This window comes from Gracilinanus agilis, chromosome 1, assembly GCF_016433145.1.
Source record: "Gracilinanus agilis isolate LMUSP501 chromosome 1, AgileGrace, whole genome shotgun sequence".
NCBI classification, from domain to species: Eukaryota; Metazoa; Chordata; class Mammalia; order Didelphimorphia; family Didelphidae; genus Gracilinanus; species Gracilinanus agilis.
Genome location: NC_058130.1, coordinates 311,469,045 through 311,493,677, shown reverse-complemented (window position 1 = coordinate 311,493,677; position 24,633 = coordinate 311,469,045). Strand labels below are relative to the sequence as shown.

Here is a 24,633-nt window from a genome sequence, read left to right as displayed (position 1 = left end):
TGAACCTGGGAAGGCGAGTTTTCCTCTGACTCCAGGTCTGCACCACCTAGTTGCCCCTTCAATAACTAGCAATTATAGATGAGGGGAACTTGGCTCTGCTGGACAATAGCAAACTCTATCAAACTGATTTTAGCTGCACACAAAGAAGGTTTCAGAAACTGATGAGTGGCAGACATTGGACACTATTTGTCAGCCCTGTAATTTTTATAATGATAAGTATCAGCCCTGGAAAGCTCTACTTATATATCTGAATAAATCTGCAGATAGGCAAACGGCTCCCAACAATGCTTCCGTAACAATATGCTCTTTGTTACTAATTGGAAAAAAACAAGGAAATTAGTCAGCAGTCTGTTGTTTACTGGGCCTTATGTTTCTCTCACAAAAACACTTACAATACTTGGAGCTATAGAAGAACCAAGTGGTTTAAAATTCTATGGCAGATGGTTCTACGTATGCATGTTTATTTCCTATTTTAATAATTTCCTTTATAATGGACAGAAACTTGAAAAACATGTTCTGTACAAATAATCGTGATTATGATCACCTCTGTCTCTCCTGCCCTGAAATCAGTTCTTCCCAACTCTAGCTTTTATACAATGACTGCTCTTCTCCTTCCTCCCCAGTCCCAGCTTCGAACACATACAACCATCAATTCTTCAGGTGAGGGATTGCCAAATAGAACAGATGATTTTTGGTTGCCAAAGTTTTGCCTTTTGTACTTGGAAAAAATTGAGTCCGAGGCATAAACCAGACCATGCCACTTGTCCCCAGAAATCCTACTTTATTTACATCTGTAAGTCTGTATTGCCCATGTGAAATATGTGTATCCACAAAGGTTTCTAAATAAATGTATGTGCTGCCCATATGAGATATGTATATCCACATAAAAATTCTCAATGTATAGACAGGTGGTAGGGAGGCATTATTAGATAGTTCTGAAATCTTGCCCATCTGTATCGAAGCGAAACCCTGATTCTTGCCTTGGGAGGAGCAAGAGAAGGGGTCACGAGGCTGGCCTGTATGTCCTCTGAAAGACAGACTAGCAGAGTAGAATTCTGTCCATCTGCCTATCTAAATGTTGCTGGTCAAGGGGCAGGAATTGATAATCACTTTCCTGGTCACTATCTCTTAAGGGAGAGGAAGGTCCAACTGGGTGGATCAAACAATGGTCATATTAGAGACTATCACAAATAGTGAATAGCCAATAAACCCATTTATCCATGCAGATCATAAACAGAAATAAGAGACATTATACAGAGTAGAATGTATCAGAAAATACACAAGAATGAATAAACTTTTTCAACGAGGTCAAGATGTAATCTCAATTAGCCAACAGAGAAACCCCAATTTCACCCCTAAATTTCTAGAGAGGCAAGCAGGAAATATGGGATATATTGAGAAGCCAAGTTCTCCCTAAAGATCTGCAATAAACAGTCTTTCTCTTTTTCTGCCCTGAAGTCAATTCCCAAGGTAGTCTGGAACTATCTGGATGTCTCTCTCTAAGAAATCAAGAATATCTCTTCTTTCCTAAGCCTTGGCACCAGCTTCTCTTGCCCTCTCACTCAGGATCGTGCCAGCATTCTCTTCCCCAATTAGGAAACTTTCATGCAGAATGGTCCAGGCCTATCTGGAAACCTGGGTTATATAACTCTGGCCCAACTAAATCATCAGTTAGAAAACCCATGGGCAATGAGCAAAGAGGTACTAGGAATTATGGGTAAATGTTTATTTGCCATTTTGCCCAAGACTAATGTAATAACTATAAAAGTTCTTCTTCCCAACAGCTTCATGCCATGCCATTTTCTTGCACTTCCATATATATATATATTTTTTTTCCCCTTCTTTCTTTTCTTCTTAAAAATGATTTTAAAATGTATTTTTTTTGTGTGTGTGTAACATTAATGTACCCAGTTAACTCCCTCCCTCCCTCCCTCCATTCCTCTTTCTTTTTCTTTCTCGGTCTCTCTGTCTCTGTCTCTGACTCTTTCTTTCTCTCTCTCTCTGGCTCTGGCTCTGTCTGTCTGTCTCTCTGTGTCTCTCTGTCTCTGTCTCTCTGCCTCTCTCTCTTTTTCTCTGTCTGTCTCTGTCTATCTTTCTCTCTCTGTCTCTGTCTCTCTTTGTCTCTCTGTCTCTGTCTCTGTTTCTCTGTCTGTCTCTGTCTGTCTGTCTGTCTGTCTGTCTGTCTGTCTGTCTGTCTCTTCTTTCTCCCTCACCTTCATTAGAGAAGGTATTATTTGACAAAAAGATATATGTATATATAAAACTGTCTTATTCATTTCTATTTATGTATCAGTTCTTTCTCTGGAGGTGGACATACACAAGCTATTCTTTAAACTATTTATGTTGCAGTATATAATATCCTCTTAGTTCTGCTTATTTTACTCTTCATAATTTCATGTAGATCTCTCCATGCTTTTCCAAAACTAACCTGTTTGTCATTTCTTACAAACACGGTATTTCATCCATTCCCATTTTCTCAGTTTAGTGAAGACACACAATAGTTTGTTTATTCCTCTTGTCTTTTTTTATTCAGCTTTGCTCGTGTTTCTGATTCTTTCCACCTTTTATGTTTCTTAAAAGAGAAGAATCAATTCAAATTTTGAAAAAATCAAGTTACAGTGTTAGCTCTAGCTCTGGATTTTTCTTTTCTTTTCTTTTTTCTTTCTTTTCTTTTCCTCCTCTCTTTTCTCTTCCTTTTCTCTTTTCTTTTTTCTTTTCTTTTCTTTTCTTTTCTTTTCTTTTCTTTTCTTTTCTTTTCTTTTCTTTTCTTTTCTTTTCTTTTCTTTTCTTTTCTTTTCTTCTCTCTTCTCCTCTCCTCTTCTCTCCTATTTTCTTTTCTTCTCTTTTCTTCTCTTCCCTTTTCTCCCTTAACATCTGTCTTTGAATAAAATACCGTGTATTGGTTCCAAGGCAGAAGAGCAGTGACGGCTAAGTAATGGAAGTTCTATGCTGCTCTATAGCATGTTGAATAGATAAAGTAACATCTTTAGGGGGCAGCCAGATGGCTCAGAGGATCCAGAGCTAGGCCTAGAGATGAAGGGCCCTGGGCAAGTCACTTAACCTCCATTGCCTAGACCTTATCACTCTTATACCTTGGAACCAAGATACGGTATTAAGCTTATGACAGAAGGAAAGGGTGATTTGTTTGTTTGTTTTAATAAAAAAAAACCTAGAATAAAATAAAAATAAATGATAATAAAATAAAATAACTCTCTCAACTTCCTGGAGACTTTAACCAATTACAGCCCCCGCCACATACCTTTGCTCTTCTCTTATTTTTTGCAGTTGTGTCATCTCCAAGCAACACCTCAACTCATTGCCTTTTTTCCCCCTAAGACTAAAGTCTTATTCTTGATAATCTTAAATTTCTAAAAAAAAAGAAATATTTTCTGATTTGGGTGTAAGGAAGAAGAAAAAATAAAATGAAAAATAATCTTTTGATAATGAAAAATAATCTTGGAATAATTGTACCAATGGTGAATATAAAGACAATTAACCAAATTTGATCTTTTTTAAAATTAAAAATTTGTTTTCAAATTTGATCTTCTAAAAAATAAAAAATAAAAAGATAGACATAAAAGTGAATATACAGAGAAAATAAACTTGTGAGTAGCTTGTGATGGTAAAAAGGAGAAAAACCATGTGCTTTTCTGTGTTTTCTGAGTTTAGTTATCTTACTAGGAGACTAGAGGTTGTATTTGTGAACAATTCTCCTTTGTATGAGGCTTTATTGCATTCACCCTGAGTTCTGATAGCTTTGCTCTGAATGAAATCAAAGAGTACTGAGCTCCTAGGGGACAGTTAACTTTCCTCACTTCCCAGCCAATTTTGGTGACGCTTGTGAACAGCCAAATGGATCCAAGTTGGAATAGGGGAATTAATTTGTTTACTACTTCAAGGATCTGTGATTCTGCTAGGACAGGCGATTCCCTCCCCAACATAGGTTAGAACTCATCTCTGACTTGGTAGTTAGTTTTCTGTGGCTAAGATATTAATCATTTTAAAAGCCTAATGAAGAGATTTATCTATGTTGATCCTCAGAAAACAAACACATAATCCCTCACCGGGGTCACACTCCAAGTCTTTTCAGACAGGTAAGACCTGTTAGAGCTTTGGCTGTTGGCACAAAGTCCAGCTTTGTCTCTGTATCACAGTATGGCATCAGAAGGAGATGTTAGGGAATGAAAGGACCTTAGGAAGAGGATTAATTTATATGTAGGTGGCCATCTAGATATAAAGTGTTATAGTATCTTCTGACTCAGGAGTTAAATGCTTAAGCTTTATTTGGTCCAAATAGGCTTTTAAAACTGGCCAACTTTCTTTTACCTATTGCCCCTTTTTCTCAAAGACACTCAGTGTAAGCTCTAATTTTTCCACTAGTAATGGAAAGAAATTATTGATTCAGTTTGAAATCCATTTTTTCTCTTTTAGCATCATGTTCAATTTATCAGCATGAATTGTTCTCAGTGCATGCCTACGTTTGCTTACCTTATATTGTGCTCCAATCTTTTCTTTTCTTTTTCATGTTGAACCATAGACTTATTCAATTCTGAATCATATTCCTTGATCTGTCTCCTCCTAGCCACTTGTAATAGTTTTTCATTCACCTGGGAATTGTAGACCTTGTCAGCTGTATTTCTGGGTGAGTTTTTATTACGCTTTCTCTCCAGCTATAACCTGTGGAGTCTGTTTCATTGTACTGTGCCTTGTTTCTAGTATTTCTGGGCAATTTTATTTTATGATTTCTGTTAACTATAGAATTCAAGTTTTTTTTTTCTTTCAGTAGACACTTCTTTGAACCGTATAATTTTGAATTCTCTCTCTATGCTCTGTTTTCCATGCAACTTATTTTTGATAATAGATATTGATTGTATTCCAATTGTCTTTCTCCTTTTTTTACTTTGCTCTAATATTTCTGGAAGTATCATTGGAATTTTGAGTTCCATTTTGCTTTGGTAAGGTTTCTTAGCTTCTTTCTTTAAGTCTATCTATTTTATTCCATATATGCGAGTTCAATTCTTTTCTCAGATCTTTCTACTACTTCTACTACTTCTGTGGTTCTTATGGCCATTCTATCTACTTTTCTAGAGATATAGGTGAAGATGTTATAGATTTATTCTCGGCTTGAAGTGTATCCTGGGATTCTCTTGCTCTATATTCATCTATTATTTTTCACATTAGAAGTTTTTCTTTGCTCTCTCATTTCTTCATTCCCTCCACTAATGAGCAGAGGAAGACTCTAGTTAAATTGTTACCAAGGGGATAGTCTACTAGGGAAAAGGCCCTTGGCTAATTGGCCACATCATCTACATCTGGTTTCAAACTTATTTTGCTTCATAACTACTAGCTTCCCAGAGTAAAAGTGTTGAGATTGAAGCCAGGAGTTGTAGTAGATGCTAAGGCAGTCTCTGAAGATCTGTGGTGACTGAGCATCTAGTTCTGCTAATTCCAAAATTTTTAGACTCCAGTCATTGAAGCTGCTGCTTAATGGTACTTGTTGCACTGGTTCTGGGGTGGAGGCAGGGAATTTGGGGTTAATATTTTGACAACTTTGATGGACTACAAAGGTCTTTGATAAGTATCCACCCCACCTGCATTTAGAAATAAATATTTGACTGAAGAGCCACTGCTAAGGAATGAGTGTATGGGAAGTTGGCAGAAGACAGCTGATAGATAGTGTAGTTTTTTGCTGTTGTTTTTTTTTCTTTGAGAATTACCTTATGAATATTTCTTCCTCCTCTTTAATTTTTTCCTCCTTTTACTTTAGTTGGAGCATTTCTTGATATTTTTTGAGATTATTAAAGAGACACTTGTTTTAGTTGAAATTTCACCTTTGCCATATTGCTGAAAGAATTTGATAGGGCAAACATTTCAATTCAAGTATAAGACAATTTGGATATAAATTAGCTTAAAACTTTTGAAAGTCCTATATCTAGTATATTGGACTAGAAAGAGCGCACCTTGCTCAGGTACTGAGTAATTCTGTACTATAGGGCAAATATGTGACCTCTCAGCCTGAGTTTCTCAACCGTAAAGTCAGGAAGTTCAGCTAGTTGCTCTTAAATGTCGTTTTAGACTATAGATCCTGTTTTCTGTTGTTTTATTTTTGATAGTGTTAGTAGTCTGGAAAACATTTCCTTAGCTGGAAAAGTTAAAAGAAGATTAAAAAGAAAAATCTAAAACATAAAAGCTATGGCCTACACTGAAAACCAGAGTGGATTCTTAGATTTTTTTCCTTATGTGACATTAATTTAGGAGCTATCTTGGAGTGCATATGTGTGTCTTTCTCTATATCAATATATACATACATAAATATATGTATGTCTTAATGACAAAGACTTTCAAAGTAATTCAGCTTCTGCTTACCTACTGTTAAGATGATTACAAATAAAATCATTACAAATAATGAATCATTCTAAACCTCTCTTTTAAAAGTTTCAGATACAATATCTTATTGTTATTTGCCTTTCTGGATATCAGTTTTCATGAGTGAAAATGAACTAGTGTTCTCCTTATTCAAAATAAGAACATTATCAAATCATATTTAAGAGAAGAGAGTGAATTGCTCCCAATTTTTAAAATACGTATGAATAGTATAATTATAAAATCTCTGAATCATTTTTTCTCCAGCAGAGTAACCTGTTAACTAGTACCTTTAGAGAAGATAAAATTAGTCTCTGATGCAACGTGGAATTGACAAATTTCCTAGTGACTTTTTCTTTTACCTTTAAGGTTTATAGGTTGGGGATTCTTTTGCATAGGGGTTGGGGAAGGTTGTTTTGTAGACTATCTGAAAGTCATCCAGAATTGAAAGGAATCAAGAAGAATTGATAGAAGACTAATTTTTTTGAGGAAAATGTCCAATCAAAGGAAAATAAGAGAGATATATAGTAGTACCTGATCACTTCCTTCCTTCATTCATTTGTAAACAATCTATTTTCTGTCCATTCAGGAAATTTGCAGAATAGTAAGTTAAGACTATTCTTCCTTCTATCAATCAATGACTATTGTTGAGTATTTTCTGTTTTCTATACTGTGGTAGGCGATACAGAATAAGTTCAACCTAATTTCTGCTCTCAAAAAATTACAATCCTATTGGGAAGACAAGACTAAAGCAAATAAAGCAATTAGTGAATAGGATGGTAATTAAGTACTAAATTACATGACCCAAGCTATAAAAAATGTAGGAATTCAAAGCATGGGAAGATCAGCAAGGACTGGAGAAATCAGGGAAGTTTTCATGGAGTAGGTGGGATTTGAGAATCAGAATTTGGATAGACTAAGGAGAGAAGAAGACAAAAGGTCTGGAAGAAACTAGCCTGATTGAAGAAGAGCATTCACATTAAAGAATGAGAGGAGGAGAGAGGATGGAAGACTGGCTAGAAAGTGTTGAGTCAGAGTGTGGTGGGCAATGAAGGTCAAAACAGAAAGGTCTATATATGCAGTAGGCAATAAGGAGCCATTATGTGGTTTTTGAGTAGAAGACTATCATCATAAAAGTGATATTTAAAAAATATTACCCTGGCAATGATGATATTCAAGATTGAGTTAGAGCAGAGAGGGAATAGAAACAGGGAAACGAATCAGGAGACTATTATGGTAATTCAAACATAAAATGATGAGTTCTAGAGTATGGTGACATCAGGCTTTGCATAGCAATCAGATGTGATCAATCAATAGGCATTTATTAATCATCTAGCATATGCCAGGTACTGATACAAGGAAGAAGATGAGGGCATATTCAAAGACTATCATTAAGGTTTTGAACTTGGGTGACAGAGAGGATAACTGTACTCCATTTCCTGGAAGGTAATGGAATTCTAGTTAATCTATCTCTGGTTGGCATCCTTCCTGCCTCCCACAACTTTCATCTTGTTTTAGGTTGCAGACGTGTTGTAAGTTATTAGAGGCGTATCTAATTCTTTACAAGGAAAAACAATATTTATTTTTAAAATGTTGGTTGGTTCCTTGCACCTGCTTTTTTGATTGTTGTTGACTTTGCCACTTAGTTATCTTATTGTTAAATATATAGAGAAAGATCCCTGGAGCCCATTAAACTCCACATGTGGGAATGTACTCAGTCCTTTGGAGAAAACAAAATTACTTACTTGGAATATTTGTTCTTTGACTAATAGTCTAGTTGCCTCAACTCACCTTCTCTTCCCAAAGGATATAGGCATTGAGGAGGGGTTGTCCTAAGTAGTTTAATTTATGGAAGTGAATAAAGAAACACCAGTGAGAGATCTTTACCAATTTTACTAGGAAAGGCTAAAGTGTTTACTAATAATATAGGATTTAAAAAAATTTTCATTACAAATTACATGCAATAACAAATTTCCATATGTTTTCTGAAGTTATATGATCCATATTGTCTCCCTTCTTTCTTCCCTTCCCCCTCCTGGAGCTGGCAAACAATTCAATCTGGGTTATACATGTATATCATCCAAAGCATTAATGTAGGATCTTGATGACATTTTTCTATGCTTTTTTTAACAGTTTGAAAAATTTCCATCAATATTACAAGTTTGTGCATTTTCTGATTCCTATGGGTATTTCATCCAATCCCTGCCATGCTTCTTTCTTCTGAGAAAGGCCAAAAGAAGATTTAATTTTAACAATCCTGTTGCCAGTTTGCCAAAGTAGAAGTCATATAACCTTTTCTATAACAGCATCCTTAATCCTCTTTCCAGTTGGTAATTATTTCATCCTACGCCCTACCTCAGTATGCCATTTTTATCCACGTTACATTTTTCTTATAGTTCTGTGTTTTATATATATATATATATATAGACACACACATAAATGTAATATATAATACAATAAATATCACATGTTATATATGATAATATATATAATGTTATATATTCTATGCATAGAATCTATAAGGTTATGTATTCTAATATATATAATATATGTATTCTAATATGTATTTATATATATATATACATATATATATATATATAATGGTGTGGTTTGGTGTGGTTTGACTCATTTTCACCCCCCCCACCACAGTATTCTAATAATTTATATATACATATGGTTATGTATATTCCAATATATATATAATATATAATTCTAATATACATATATTACAGGTATGATATATGATATATACATATACATAAATACACAAACTCATAGACTTTATTAGAGTGGGGACAATTTCTTGATTGATATTCATAACTCCTCTAAGTCTTAGTGCTTTACCCAGAGTTGGCACTTAACAAATCTCTGTTGAATGAATGAAGGCATGGTCTGGTCTGTAGCAAAGGATCATAATGCATTGGGAAGACTGATGGATTTGGAATATAAGGATCTGGGTTTAAATCCCAGTTCAACTACTTACTACCAATATGACCTTGGGTAAGTCTCTGAACTATGTTTTCTCATCTGTAAAATGAATATTTTTCAGTCATTTTCAGTCATGTTGTTCTTCACAATCCCATTTGGGGTTTTCTTTCTTTTTTTTTTATTTTTTCTTTTTCTTTTTTTTTTTTTTATTTTAAACCCTTAACTTCTGTGTATTGACTTATAGGTGGAAGAGTGGTAAGGGTAGGCAATGGGGGTCAAGTGACTTGCCCAGGGTCACACAGCTGGGAAGTGTCTGAGGCTGGATTTGAACCTAGGACCTCCCGTCTCTAGGCCTGGCTCTCAATCCACTGAGCTACCCAGCTGCCCTTCTTTTTTTTTTTTAATGTTTTAATCTTTATTTTATTTTAATAACAAATTTCCACATAAGTTTTCCAAAATTATATGATTTATGTTGTCTCCTTTTTTCCCTCCCCTCTCCTGGAGTTGACAAGCAATTCAATCTGAATTATACATATATTGTCATGCAAAAACATATTTCTATATTATTCATTTTTGTAAGTGAATAATCTTATAAAACCAAAATCCATTTGGCGTTTTCTTGGCCAAGAAACTGGAGTGATTTGCAATTTCCTTCTTCAGTTCATTTTGTAGATGAGATGAGAAACTGAGGCAAACAAGCTTAAGTGACTTGCCCAGAGACACACAGCTAATAAGTGTCTAAGGCCAGATTTGAACTCAGGAAGATGAGCCTTCCTACTTCCAGACCCAGCCCTCTATCCACGGCAACAGATTCTTTCTCTTGTCAGAGTTATACAATATTTTGAGGATGAGTGTTTTTAAAGCACATACACACACATAAATTATTCTTTTTATGGAATGCTTGGGATTCTCCATTACAAAGATCTCAAGTGAGAATATTTCTCTCCATTGGACATGGTCCCCTCTGAGTTAATAAAACCATTAAAATCATCTTGACAGCTATTTAAATTATCTAGTAACTCTACCAGCAGCTTGTTTTGCTTCCTACAGGGTCCAGCTTGCCGTGAAAAAAGTTGTGCGCTGCCCTTCTCCCTATATTTAGCTGCCTTGGATGGTTACTTCTACCTGCTGTTTGGGACTCTGGCTGGGAGCCACAGTGGTTTGCCCAAGGACAGGGTGTGGTGGCTGTTTTTTTAGGCAGTCTTCTGTGTCAGTCAGCCTTTCTCATAGGGGTAGCATTTTTTTGGGGGGGTGGAACAAAACAAAACAACTCAGCTTCATGGCTCTAGGGAATGCTGGTTTGAGCACTTGGTGTGGTTTGGTGTGGTTGGACTCATTCCCCCCCTAACCCTTCCCCCCCCCCAGCACCATGGTTTCTTGCTGAGCCTGTCTTTTGGCCTGGAATTGAGTTCTATGAAAGGTTGTCTGTTTTCTGTCTGAACCTGTGGCAAAGCGGCTTGTGAAGCTCCTCCTTTTAAATACCGGTGGAGAATCCGAGGTCGCAAAGGGTAGTTGACTAGCACCTATTGCTGCCTTGGCTGTAATCACAGCATCTGGGGCCTGGAAGGCATCTGCAGAGGTCAGCTGGTTCTCCTTCCCTTCCTCCCCACTTCAGGCAGGAACACAGAAGCCGTCTCAGAAACAGGATTCTCTTTCTAATTTTCCAGTCTCCCTAAGAGGGAGATTTCATAACTTCTACCAGTTAACCGGTTCTAATGTTTAAGAACCCAAGTTGTGTCTAAATTATTGAAATAGTTCATAATATGGTTGATCCAACTATTTTGGCTGACTTGGGTCAGGACTCAGTTAATTGAAATAATTAAGTAAATAGCAGTCTATATAGAAGAAAATATTGGTTCAGTTGTGTTAGAGTTCATTCTATGTAAATCTAGACTCACTAATTTAATTTAAACTAATTTAAATTTCTTTTCATATAATTTTAGCTCACTTCTTAAGATTCCTAAGGAAGAAATAAGGGGAAAGGCTGCGAGATGGCTTAGTGGATGCAGTGTCAGGCCTACAATTGGGACTTCCTGGGTTCAAATTTGGCCTCAGACTCTTCTTAGCTGTATGACCCTGGGCAAGTCATTTAATAAAAGTTGCCTAGCCCTTACAGATCTTCTGACTTAGAAGCAATACTATCAATTCTAAAAGAGAAGGAAATTAGTAAGGTGCCTTCACACGTGCCATTGTATATTGATACCAATTATCCTCCTCCTAGCTTCCATGGGCCCCTGCCCAGGGCCATCACTAGTGATGAGCTATCACAAGACTCCTCTTGCTTGCTTCCCAGATTCTGTTACACTCTATCCAAGCTGTCTCCAATATTAGGCCCCGCCTTCCCTCCATTTTCTTCTTCTTTCTTTCCCTTTCTTCCTTCTTTTCCTCCCTTCCTCCTATCCCTTCCCTTTTTCCTTCCCTCTCTTCCTTCTTTGCTTTTCTCCCTTCATTCTCTCTTCCTTCCCCCTTCTTTTCCTCTCTCCCTCTTGTCTCTTCCTTTTTTCCTTCCCTCACTTCCTTCTTTGCTTTTTCTCCTTCATTCTCTCCTCCTTTCTTCCCTTTCTCCCTTCCTTATTTTCCTCTCTCCCTCCTATCCTTCCCCTTTTTCCTTTCCTCTCTTCCTTCTTTGCTTTCTCCCCTTCATTCTCTCTTCCTTCCCCTTCTTTTCCTCTCTCTCTCTCTCATCCCTTTTCCTTCCCTCTCTTCCTTTGTTCCTTCCCCCCTTCATTCTCTCTTGTCCTTCCTTCCCTTTCTTCCTTCCTTCTTTTCCTCTCTCCCTCCTATACCTCCCCTTTTTCCTTCCATCTCTTCCTTCTTAGCTTTTCCCCCTTCCTTCTCTCTCTTCCTTCCTTTCTCCCTCCTATATATGTATGTAAGTATGTATTGCAAGGAACCCCATTCATAAGTTTTCCCAGCAAAGGTGAGGTGAAAAAAGGGAAGAAACTAGATTTACTAAAAGGCAAAATTTTTTAAACTATACTCATAAATCACTCATCTTTAGAGGTAAATGTAATCATGTTGGAGAACATAGAGTTTTTATTACATCCAATGACTTCCAAGAATTCCTTTAGAGAAAACCAGACCTGATTATAATCTTTGAAGTGAGAGACTGAAGAAAGGCAGACAAATAATAAATTTTGAGCATTTTGAAAGGAATAATTGAGGGTTAAGTAGTTATATACTCAAAGGGGAAGAAGTCCCTTCAGAATTCTATCATTTTTCAGGTTAACGAGGGGAAAACTAGAGAAGAGTTTTGGATTTAGGTGTTATCTTTGCCAGTTTTCTGGGTAATAGGTTAAACTTCTGAGCTATTTTGATTTGCATTTCTTTTTAGTTATTAGTATAACTTTAGAGAATTCTTTCATATGATTGTTAATGGTTTGCAATTGTTTTTTGAAAATTGTATGTTTTTGACCATTTTATTATACAATCATTGTTGATATTAAATATTCCTCTACATTTTCTAGAAACCAAATATCACTAGGAAAAAACCCTTATCTGAGATATTTGATTCAAAGGATTTTTTCCTATTCAGTCACTTCCCTTTTAATCATACATGAATTAATTTTGTTCATGCAAAAGTTTTTCAATGTTATGTAATCAACATGTTCTATTTTATTTTTTTCTAATTGATTCTATTCCTTGTTTTACTAAGAATTCATCTACTTTCCATAGCTATGAAAGGTATATAGTCTACTTGTCTAATTTTTTATGGGATAATCTTCAATATTTAAGTCAAATATCCATTTTGAATTTATTGTGGAATATAGACTACAATGTTACTTTAATTTTTTCTAGGATGCTTTCTGGTTCTCTCAGTAGTTTTATCAATAGAAACTTCCTCTTCAAGATGTTAAACCTGGGGAGTGCCTTTGAAATGTTGAATATAACTTCTATGGAAGAGTTTTAGAAAAATACCAGTAACGATCATATAGGCTGAGTAGAGCTGAAAGAGGTGTAAGGCATATAAGTAAAGGGAGAATCTTGTGGAAATGTCTATAATCTTGAAGATAATTAAACTGTATTTCTTGACTTAACATATTCCTTAAGGTCTGAATTGGAGGAATAAACAAGACAACCAATGGGAGACAGAAACTGTTTGATATAAGTGATCATTTTTAAAGTGCTTTCCTGAAACTAAAGAAATATCAAGTCTTTCAAAATATGAGAAGTAAAAGCTAAATATTTTATCCTACAATTTTAAGAGCTTTCTATTTTTAGAATAAAGATACTATATCATTTAATTCTAAATACTTTAAAACTCATGTAGTTATCAAGACACTTCTATTTATCTGGTGACCCTTTTGAATTATAAATACAATGCCTAAGAATGGGCCAGTTGATGTTTTTAATGCTATGCCAAATATTATAGTTTTGCAGGGATTATTTTGTGTCTATTTGAGAGTCAGAACAGAGAATAGAATAGATGCCTCTGAAGGATTATGGTGTCACAAAGGAATAAAGGTGTATCTCCAAAGCCTCTCCTCTACCTAGCTTTCCTACCATTGTCAAGGGTTCCCCTATCCTCCCAGTAACCCAGGCTAGAAACCTAGGTGTCCTTCTTGGTTCCTCACTCTCTCTTACTCCCCAAATCCAATAATTTCTTTTATTGTTTGATTTTTTAAAACTTTTGAAATCCTTCCAAGAGTTATTTTGGGGACTACCACCTTTTCTCACTTTCCTTTGGGGCTTCACATATTTTCTTTTTGCTACTGTTGTCTTCTTCTTGAGTTTATATTTTTATCTTCACTACACTAAAGTAACTTTCTATGATTAGGCTTTTTCTTTGTCTCTTGCTCATTTTTCTAATTATTATTCCCAGAGGTTCTGCTCTGCTTCTGGGAGAGAGGGAGCACTTGTTCCAAGCAAGCTGTGTAGCCTTCTTCAGTGTGTGGGTGCCTCGGTGAGCACTTTGAGGGGATGGCCTGCTGGCTTCTGATGGGGAGCCTTGCAGCTGTTTTGTCCACCTGGAGTTCACTCCCACTGTGGTTGGGTTTTCCTATTGTCTCCTGTGCAGGGTTATTCCTCCACTCTGTAGTCTGGTGTCATCAGGCTATTTAATGGGTGCTTTGGACTATTTCCCACTGGGCCCTTGTCTGATCTCAAGTCACTTGGAGGCCATAGGTCTGGTGTTGGGCTATTCCTCTTCTGCTATTTCCTTTCCTCAGGCAGTTTGGCAGTGGCAGGGCTGGTTCTAGTTCTTCTGATTCCCCCTATACCACACTGTCTGGGCTCCTCTCCCTTCTCTCCTCCAGTGAAGTGTATTCCTCCTGCTTGTCTGGGCTCCTCTCCCTTCTCTCCTCCAGTGAAGTGTATTCCTCCTGCTTTTCTTTGTTTTGAGGCACTTGGTTTTCTATTTTGGTGTGATTGGAGAATTTGTGGGAACTGAGTGTATCTCCTACTCCACCATCTTAGCTACCAGCTTTTTCCATACCCAATCTATTGTATCCAGTCCAAAAGCTTATTGATACTCCTAAGCACATAATAGGTGCTTAATAAATATTTAAATAAACAATAATTAATAAATTAAAAATAAATAAACAAAAATAAATTTAACTAACAATAATTTAAATAGATAAATTGAATAAATAAGCACATAATAGGTGCTTATTAAGTAAATATTTATTGGTCAACAGGAGACTTATCATTGGGAAATCTCATCATGCTTCAAAATTGAATCTGTGAGCCATTAGGTGGCTCAGTGGATAGAGCCAGGTTTAGAGAGGAGTTCCTAAGTTCAAATTTGATCCCAGACCTGTCCTAGTTATGTGACTGGCCCAAGCTTCACAACTTCCATTGCCTAGCCCTTATTGCTCTTCTGTCTTGGATCCCCACTCCAATCCATCTTCAACTCAGCTGTCAAAGTGATCTTCCTAAAGCTCAGATTTGACCATGCCATTCCCATGTTCAATAAACTTCAGTGGTTCCCTATTATTTCTAGAATAAAATCTTTTGGCCTTCAAAGCCCTTTAGAGCTTGCAAGTGGATGGGGCAGGCAGAGCATTCCAGTCTTCTCACACCTTATCATCATCCCTGCCCATACTGGCTTAACTGCTGTTCTTGAACAAGACACTCCATCTTTAGACTGCAGGCATTTTCACTGGCTATAATCCCATACCTGGAATTTTTTCCCTCTTCATGTTCATCTCCATCTCTTGGTTTCTTTGGCTCCCTTCAAATCCTTGCTAAAATCTCATCTTTTACAGAAAATCTTTCCCTATCCCTCTTAATTCTGGGGGCCTTTTCTCCATAAATTATTTCTTATTTATCTCATATGGGGCTTCTTTGTACACAGTTACTTAAATATTGTCTCTCCCAGAGGATTCTGAGCTCTTTGAGAGAGAAACTGCCTTTTATCTTTGTATCACTAGTGCTTAGCATAATACTTGACACATAATAGGTGCTTAATAAATATTAATTGGTCAACAGAAGACTGGAAATCTCATCATATTTCAAGATAGAATCTAGGGGCAGCTAGGTGGCTCAGTGGACAGAGAGCCAAGTTTAGAGAGGAGAGGTCCTGGGTTCAGATCTGCCCTCAGACATGTCCTAGTTGTATGACCCTGGGCAAGTCTTATAACCTTCATCACCTAGTCTTTATTACTTTTCTGTTTTGGAACCAATACTTAGTAGTGATTCTAAGACAGAGGGTGAGAGTTTATTTTTTCTTTAAAGATTGAATCTGCCTGGTACTGATATCTTATCAGTACCCCTTCCCTCTCTGATTAGACTTTAGAACAGAAGGTATAGGCCCTCTTCTTTTTTTTTAAATTAAGTTTAATTAATTAATTAAGAATATTTTTCCATGGTTACATGATTCATATTCTTTCCCTCCCCTGCTCCCACCTGCCTTCTGTAGCCACTGGATATTACATGTGTCATTGATCAAGATCTATTTCCATATTATTAATATTTGTACTAGAGGGATCATTTAGAGTCTACATCCCTAATCACATCCCCATCAACACATGTGATCAAGCAGTTGTTTTTCTTCTGTATTTCTACTCCCACAGTTCTTTCTCTGGATGTAGATAGTGTTTTTTCTCATAAATCCCTCAGAATTGTCCTGGGTCATTGCATTGATGTTAGTAGAGAAGTCCATTACATTTTCATTGTGCCTCAGTGTATCCATCTCTGTATGTGGTTCTTCTAGTTCTGCTCTTTTCACTCTGCATCAATTCCTGGAGGTCATTCCAGTTCACATAGAATTCCTTCAGTTCATTATTCCTTTTAGAACAGTAGTATTCCATCACCAACAGATACAACAATTTCTTCAGCCATTCTCCAATTGAAGGGCATACCCTCATTTTCCAGTTTTTTGTCACCACAGAGTGCGTCTATAAATATTTTTGTACAAATCTTTTTCCTTATTATCTCTTTGGGGTATAAAAACAACAGTGATATGGCTGGATCGAAGGACAGGTGGTCTTTTAAAGCCCTTTGGGCATAGTTCCAAATTGTGCTACAGAATGGTTGGATCAATTCACAACTTCATCAGCAGTGCATTAGTGTCCCAATTTTGCCATATCCCCTCCAACATTTATTACTTTCCTTTGCTGTCATATTGACCAATCTGCTAGGTTTGAAGTAGTACCTCAGAGTTGTTTTGATTTGCATTTCTCTAATTATTAGAGATTTAGAACACTTTCTCATGTGCTTATAGTTTTGATTTCATTATCTGAAAATTGCCTATTCGTGTCCCTTGCCCATTTATCAATTGGGGAATAGCTTCATTTTTTTGTACAATTGGTTTAGTTCCTTATAAATTTGAGAAATTAGACCTTTGCCAGAGGTTCTTGTTATAAAGATTTTCCCCCAATTTGTTGTTTCCATTCTAATTTTGGTTGCATTGGTTTTGTTTGTACAAAACCCTTTTAATTTAATGTAATCAAAACTATTCATTTTACATTTTGTAATATTCTCTATCTCTTGCTTGGTCTTAAAATCTTTCCTTTTCCATAGATCTGACAGGTATACTATTCTATGTTCCTCTAATTTACTTATAGTTTCCTTCTTTATATTTAAGTCATTCATCCATTCTGAATTTATCTTGGTTTGGATGTGAGATGTTGATCTAACCCTAATCTCTCCCATTCTGTTTTCCAATTTTCCTAGCAGTTTTTGTCAAATAGTGGGTTTTTGTCCCCAAAGCTGGGATCTTTGGGTTTATTATATATTATCTTGTTGAGGTTATTTACCCAAATCTATTCTATTGATCCTCCCTTCTGTCTCTTAGCCAGTATCATATTGTTTTGAAGACCACTGCTTTATAGTACAGTTTAAGATTAGTACTGCTAGGCCCCACGCTTCACATTTTTTTTTCATTATTTCCCTTGATATTGATTTTTTGTTCTCCCAAATGAACTTTGTTGTCATTTTTTCTAATTCAGTAAAGAAGTTTCTTGGTAGTTTGATACATATGGCATTGAATAAGTGAATTAATTTGGGTAGGATTGTCATTTTTATTTTGTTAGCTTGTCCTACTCATGAGCAATTAATGTTTTTCCAATTGTTTAGATCTAGTTTTAGTTGTGCGGAAAGTGTTTTATAACTGTGTTCATATAATTCCTGTGTTTGTTTTGGCAAATATATTCCTAAATATTTTATATTCTTTAGGGCAGTGATGGACAAACTACTGCCTGTGGGCCAGATGCAGCTCCCTAAAATGTTCTATCCAGGACATTATTCCTAATCTGACAAATACAATGAGTAGGATACAATACAAAGAAACTTCCTTTGTCCCCCTCTTTAAAAAGTTTGCCCATCACTGATTTAGGGTGATTTTAAATGGCATTTCTCTTTCTATTTCTTGCTGCTGAGTTGTGTTGGAAATATATAGAAATACTGTTGATTTATGTGGTTTATTTTATATCCTGAAACTTTGCTAAAGTTGTTGATTATTTCCACTAGATTTTTAGTTGACTCTTTAGGATTCTTTAAGTAGACCATCATATCATCTGCAAAGAGTGATAAGTTCATCTCCTCATTGCCTATTTTAATACTTTCAATTTCTTTTCTTCTCTGATTGCTACTGCTAGTGTTTCTAGTGTTATGTTAAACAATAGAGATGATAATGGGCATCCATGTTTCACTCCTGATCTTACTGGGAAGACTTCTAATTTATGCCCAATGCAGATGATGATTGCTGATGGTTTCAGATATATACTGTTTATTATTTTTAGAAAAGGCCCTTCTATTCCTATTCTTTCTGGTGTTTTCAATAGGAATGAGTGTTGTTTTTTGTCAAAGGCTATTTCTGCATCTACTGAGATAATCATTTGATTATTTCTGTTGGTTTGGTTGTTGATAGGGTCAATTATGTGGATGGTTTTCCTAATATTAATCCATCATTGCATTCCTGGTATAAATCCCACTTGATCATAGTGAATAATCCTCATGATCACTTGCTGGAGTCTTTTTGCTAGTATTCTATTCAAGATTTTTACATCCATGTTCACTAAGGATATTGGTCTCTAGTTTTTTTTTCTCTGTTTTTGGTCTGCCTAGCTTTGGAATCAGTACCATATTTGTGTCAAAAAAGGAATTTGGTAAAACTCCTTCTTTGCTTATTATGTCAAATAGTTTGTATAATATTGGGATCAGTTGTTCTTTAAATGTTTGATAGAATTCACTTTTGAATCCATCTGTGCCTGGTGATTTTTTCTTAGGGAGTTCTTAGATGGTTTGTTCACTTTCTTTTTTCTGATATGGGATTATTTAGGTATTCTATTTCTTCTTCTGCTAATATAGGTAATTTCTATTTTTTAAATATTCATCCATATCCCCTAGATTGCCTATTTATTGCCATGTAATTAGGCAAAATAGTTCTTAATATTTACCTTAATTTCCTCTTCATTAGAGGTGAGTTCTCCTTTTTCATCTTTGATGCTGTTAATTTGATTTTCTTCTTTCCTTTTTTTATTAGATTAACCAGTACTTTATCTATTTTATTTGTTTTTTCAAATTACCAGCTTCTAGTCTTATTTATTAATTCAATAGTTTTTTTACTTTCAATTTTAATTTCTCCTTTGATTTTTAGGATCTCCAATTTAGTTCTTATCTGGGGATTTTTAATTTGTTCTTGTTCTAGTTTTTTAATTTGCTTGCCCAATTCATTGACTTCTTCTCTCTCTGATTTGTTGATATATGCACTTAGGGATATAAATTTTCCCCTGATTATTGCTTTGGCTGCATCCATAGATTTTGATATGATGTCTCCTAATTGTCTTCTCTTCAATGAAATTGTTAATTGTTGCTATTATTTGTTCTTTAACCAACAAATTTTGGAGAATCATATTCTTTCATTTCTAATTAATTTTTTATTTGCCTCTCCATGTACCCTTACTAATTACAATTTTTATTGCATTATGATCTTTATTATTTCTGATTTTTTGCATTTGTTTGCAATGTTTTTATGCCATAGTACATGGTCAATCATTGTGAATATACCATGTGCTACTGAAAAGAAGGTGTGTTCCTTTTTGTCCCTATTTATTTTTCTCCATATATATTATTAACTCGATTTTTTCCTAAGAGTTCATTCATATCTCTTACCTCTTTCTTATTTATTTTTTTGTTTGATTTATCTAGATGTGATAGAGGAAAGTTCAGGTTCTGTTCTAGTATAGTTTTACTATCTATTTCCTCCTTAAGCTCCAATATTTTTTCCTTTAAAAATCTGGATGCTATACCATTTGGTGCATACATGTTGAGTACTGCTATTTCCTAATTTTCCTAATACTGCCTTTTACCTGGATATAATTACCTTCCTAATCATATATATTTTTACTTTGGCTTTATCAGATATCATGAATGCAATCCCTGCCTTCTTTTTCTTAGTTGATGCCCAATAAATTTTGCTCCAGCCTCTTACCTTTACCCTATGTGTGTCTACCTGTCTCATGTGTGTTTCTTGTAGACAACTTATGGTAGGATTTTGCTTTATCATCCATTCTGCTATCCCCTTCTGTTTTATGGGTGAGTTCATCACATTCACATTCAGATTTATGATTGCCACTTATGTATGTCCCATCATTTTGATTTCCTCTTTTAATCCTGCCCTTTCTTCTTTCACTATTTCCTTCTACACCACTATTATACTTTTAATCAGTCCCCGTATACCCAACCCTTATTTTACTATCCTTCCTACCCCCTCTCTTCTTATTCCCCTCTTATTTTTCTTTAAGGTCTATTAAATCCCCTCATCCCTCCTTTTCCCTCCCTTTTGATACTCCCTGCCCCTCTCCCCCTCTTGCTTTTCCTCTCTCAAATTCCCTGTAGGGTAAGAAAGAATTTTATATCCCAATGAATCTAGCTGCTCTTCCCTCTCAGAATTGATTCCACTGAGAGTAAGGTTTTAGTATTTCCTATTACCACTCTCTCCTTCTCCTTCTTATAATAGTATTCTTCCCCTTCCCCTCCCATGCACCTCTTTATGTGGTATAAATTATCCTATTTTTCTTTTCCCTTCAAGTTTCTCTTGGTGTCATTTTCTATTCCCACTCACCCTTTTAAAAAAATATATCATCTTAAACCACTTAGTACCCCAACCTCTGCCTTTTGTTATGATTAAAAATGATAAAGACTGATATAAATATAGAAATTAGTAGTTTAATTAAAGCCATGGCCATGATGGTAAAATATATATAAGACCGTGCCTATCTTTTATATTTACCTCCAGAGCCCATTTTCTAGCCAGCCCTGAGGAAGGTCAAGAGCCTCCTCTAGGCCCTCCCCCTGAATTTAAACTCCCCCTGAGTGGAGACCTTCGGCGTTCTCAGGCCCCCAGACCCATTGGAATCATGGGTAATATAGTCTCAAAGCTCCCACATGTCCACAAACACTAGTTTTAAATGGCATCTCCCCAATTCCAAATATACACTTTGAATAATTCTTCTGTCTACTAGGATAATGAAACCAGTTTTTGAGAGTTACAAATATCATTTTTTCCTCATAGGAATATAAACAATTTCACCTAACTGAAGCCCTTAAAAAAGAATTTTTCTCCCTCTTTCTTGTTTACCTTTTCATGTTTCTCTTGAATTTTGGATTTGAACATCAAATTTTCCATTTAGTTCTGGCATTTTCTTTAGGAATAATTGGACATCCTCTATTTTGTTAAATGCCCATACTTTCCCCTAGAACTATATAGTCAGTTTTGATGGGTAAGTGATCCTTGGTTGTAGACCCAATTCTCTTGCCCTTTTGAATATCATATTCCAAGCCTTGCGATCCTTTAGTGTTGAGGCTTCCAGATCCTGTTTCATCCTGATTGGTGCTCCTTGATATCTGAATTGTCTCTTTATGGCTTATTGCAATATTTTATCCTTAGTCTGGAATTTGGCAATTACATTCCTTGGAGTTGTCTTTTGAGGATTTAATGTAGTGGGTAATCTATGGACTCTTTTAATGTCTATTTTGCCCTCTTGTTCAAGAATATCAGAGTGGTTTTTTTGGATACTTTCTTGTATTATGACGTCAAAGCCTCTGTTTTTTCTAGGTTTTCAAGTTGTCTCTCCTAGATCTGTTCTCTAGGTCTCTCATCTTCTCAATGAGATATTTTATGCTTCCTTCTATTTTTTCATTCATTTTACTTTGTTTTATCAATTCTTTCTGTCTTGTGAGATCATTAGCTGCTACTTGCCCAATTCTAGTCTTTAAAGACTGGTTTTCAGCTATGATCTTTAGATTTTCCTTTTCAGTTTGGTCTATACTGCTTTTCATGGCTTCCAGCAGGTCAATTCTAGTCTCTAGTTTATTTATTACTTCATGTGATTTCTCTGTTTCTTTTTCCAAGTGGGAGATTCCATCTTTTAAACTGTTATTTTCTTTTTTGAACTATTTTCCACTTTTCTTACCAAGTTACTTCTATCTTTGTTACTTGATTATTGAATTCCTTTTTAAGTTCTTTGAGAACTTGTGACCAATTTCCATTTTTTTTGAAAGTTTGGATGTGTTTACTTGTTTGTCAATCTCTGCTGTCACCTCTATAGTCTATGTTTTTCTCCATAGAAGTTATCCAGGGTCAGAGGCTTTTTCTTATTTTTTTCCAGTAGTTGTAGTTTATAGTTCTTGGGTATTGGTAACCATTGCTGTGTTAGTTTTTTATTCCCTTCCCAGCCAGAAATCTGAGTGAGGAGGGCAGGCAGAGCTACAGAGTGGTTTTTTTCCCTGAGGCTATTTTTCCAGGCTCCGCTGTGTCTGCTGTGGGCAGCCCCTCTTTGCCCTATCTCTGTGCCCAACCTCTGAATTCCTCAGCCTTGGGTTCCAAGTCTCGCTGCTCTCAGGGGTAAGTCTGTGGTGCCCTCAACTGGCCCTCCCCTGCATAACCTAGAGATTGCCTTGCCCTTGCTCTGACTCCAGCCCCATAGGTGGAGCGGGGGAGGGGTGATCAACTTGTGCTTTGGTAGCTGTAATTTTACCCCCTTACAGCGTGGAAATGCCCAAACCCTGACTACCTTCAAGGCTGCGCCCTACAGTGGAGCCCCTTCACTCATCTGATTTTGATTTTTATCCTTTTGAGGTGCTTTATATCAGTCAGTTGTGAGGAGCCTTGTTTCTACTCTGTGGCCATCTTAGTCTGGAAGTTGGTAGATCCTCTTCTTAAAGAGAAGTTTCAATATGTTTTTCTCTCCATTTCCTACTGATTACATTACTTTTAGATTTCTCTAGAACTCTTCAACATGCCCCCAGGTTGGCTACATCTCCCCTTCCACCATTTTCAGCTCCCTTTTGTGTGTTGTCTTCTCCTGTTAGGTTGTATAGGAATGATTTTTACTTGTATTTATATTCCCCACACTTAGCACAGTGCCTGGTGCATAATAGGCATTTAATAAATGTTTATTGGCAGACAATAGAAGAAATGGCAGGTTATAAAAAATAAAACTTTACTTCACAGTTTTGATTCAGGCCAGGCATGGCTATAGATCAATGATTCCCAAAGTAGGCACTACAGCCCCCTGGTGGGTGCTGCAGCAATCCAGGAGGGCAGTGATGGCCAGAGGTGCATTTATCTTTCCTATTAATTGCTATTAAAATTTTAAAAAAATTAATTTCCAGGGGGCTAAGTAATATTTTTTTCTGGAAAGGGGGCGGTAGGCCAAAAAAGTTTGGGAACCATTGCTATAGATCATCAAAATCAGGTTTAGATGAGTCCTTAAATATCAGAGCCTAAGTTTCTGTTCTCAAATTATAGTTTTGTTCCTCCAGCACTACTAATACCTGTTGCCCAGCAGGAGTCACTGTGGCTAGCTCTCCCTCTTCTCTCTCTCTCCCTCTCTCTGTCTCTGTCTCTGTCTCTGTCTCTGTCTCTGTCTCTGTCTCCCTCTCTCTGTCTCTGTCTCTCTTTCCCTCTCTCTGTCTCTGTTTGTATCTCTGTGTCTCTGTTCCTTTCTCTCTCTCTCTCTCTCTCTCTCTTTCTCTCTCTCTCTCTCTCTCTCTCTCTCTCTCTCTCTCTCTCTCTCTCCTCTTTGCCTATCTTTTCCCTCCTTCCCCTCTTCAACCTCTCTTTCTCTCTCTCTGTCTCTCTCAAAATCCTTACCTTCTGTCTTAGAATCAGTACTATGATTCCAAGGCAGAAGAGTGGTAAGGGCTAGGAAATGGGGGTCACACAAGCTAGAAGCATTTGAGATCATATTTGAACCCAGGACTTCCCATCTCTAGGCCTTTCAATCTACTGAGCAATCCAGCTGCCCCTCTCCTTCTCTTTAGTGGAAGGAGAAAAACACAGAGGCTTTTCTCTGGTCAGAAATAATAAATTAGCTCTAAGAGTGTGCTGTAGGAACCCCTGTGGGTCTTGTGACACTTTCAGGAAGCAGTTTGTATTTAGCTCAATCCAATATAGACAGGTTTCTCTTCTCTGTCAGTTTCAATAACAAAAACACAAACTCAGTATGCTGTTAAAATTAACTTGTCTATGTTCAACAAAGCATCATTGAAAAAATAAGCAGTAGATGATAAGTTAAAAAGGGTTTAAATGGCTCAGAAACCCTCTGTGTTTAACTTTCATGCTTCTTTCTAGAACACTTAAACAGAAGGGAGAAGAGGAAAGTGGAGTAGATTCACCATTGCTCCTGGTTGTTTCTCTGTGAGATTCTCTTTAAAAATCCACTACACAAGCAAGGAAAAGAGAAAAGGTCCCAGCTGTTGGGAGGTTTCTAAGTCTCCAGAGAGTATCCTCCATTTGACACTGCCTGGCTATTCTAATGCTATTGCTATTCACCTGTTCTCTCTACAGTTCTCTTCCTATCCCTCTCCAGCAAGATTTTTTTCAAATTTCTGCTATTCTGAGAACTCTGTCTCACAGTCTTCTTCTATTAAGAGTATTACATACATACATACATA

General features: G+C 36.4%; 1 pseudogene; it reads right to left on the bottom strand.

Annotated features, from left to right (window-relative positions):
• The window catches only part of LOC123251251, a 76,438-nt pseudogene that overhangs the window by 14,066 nt on the left and 37,739 nt on the right, over positions 1–24,633 (bottom strand).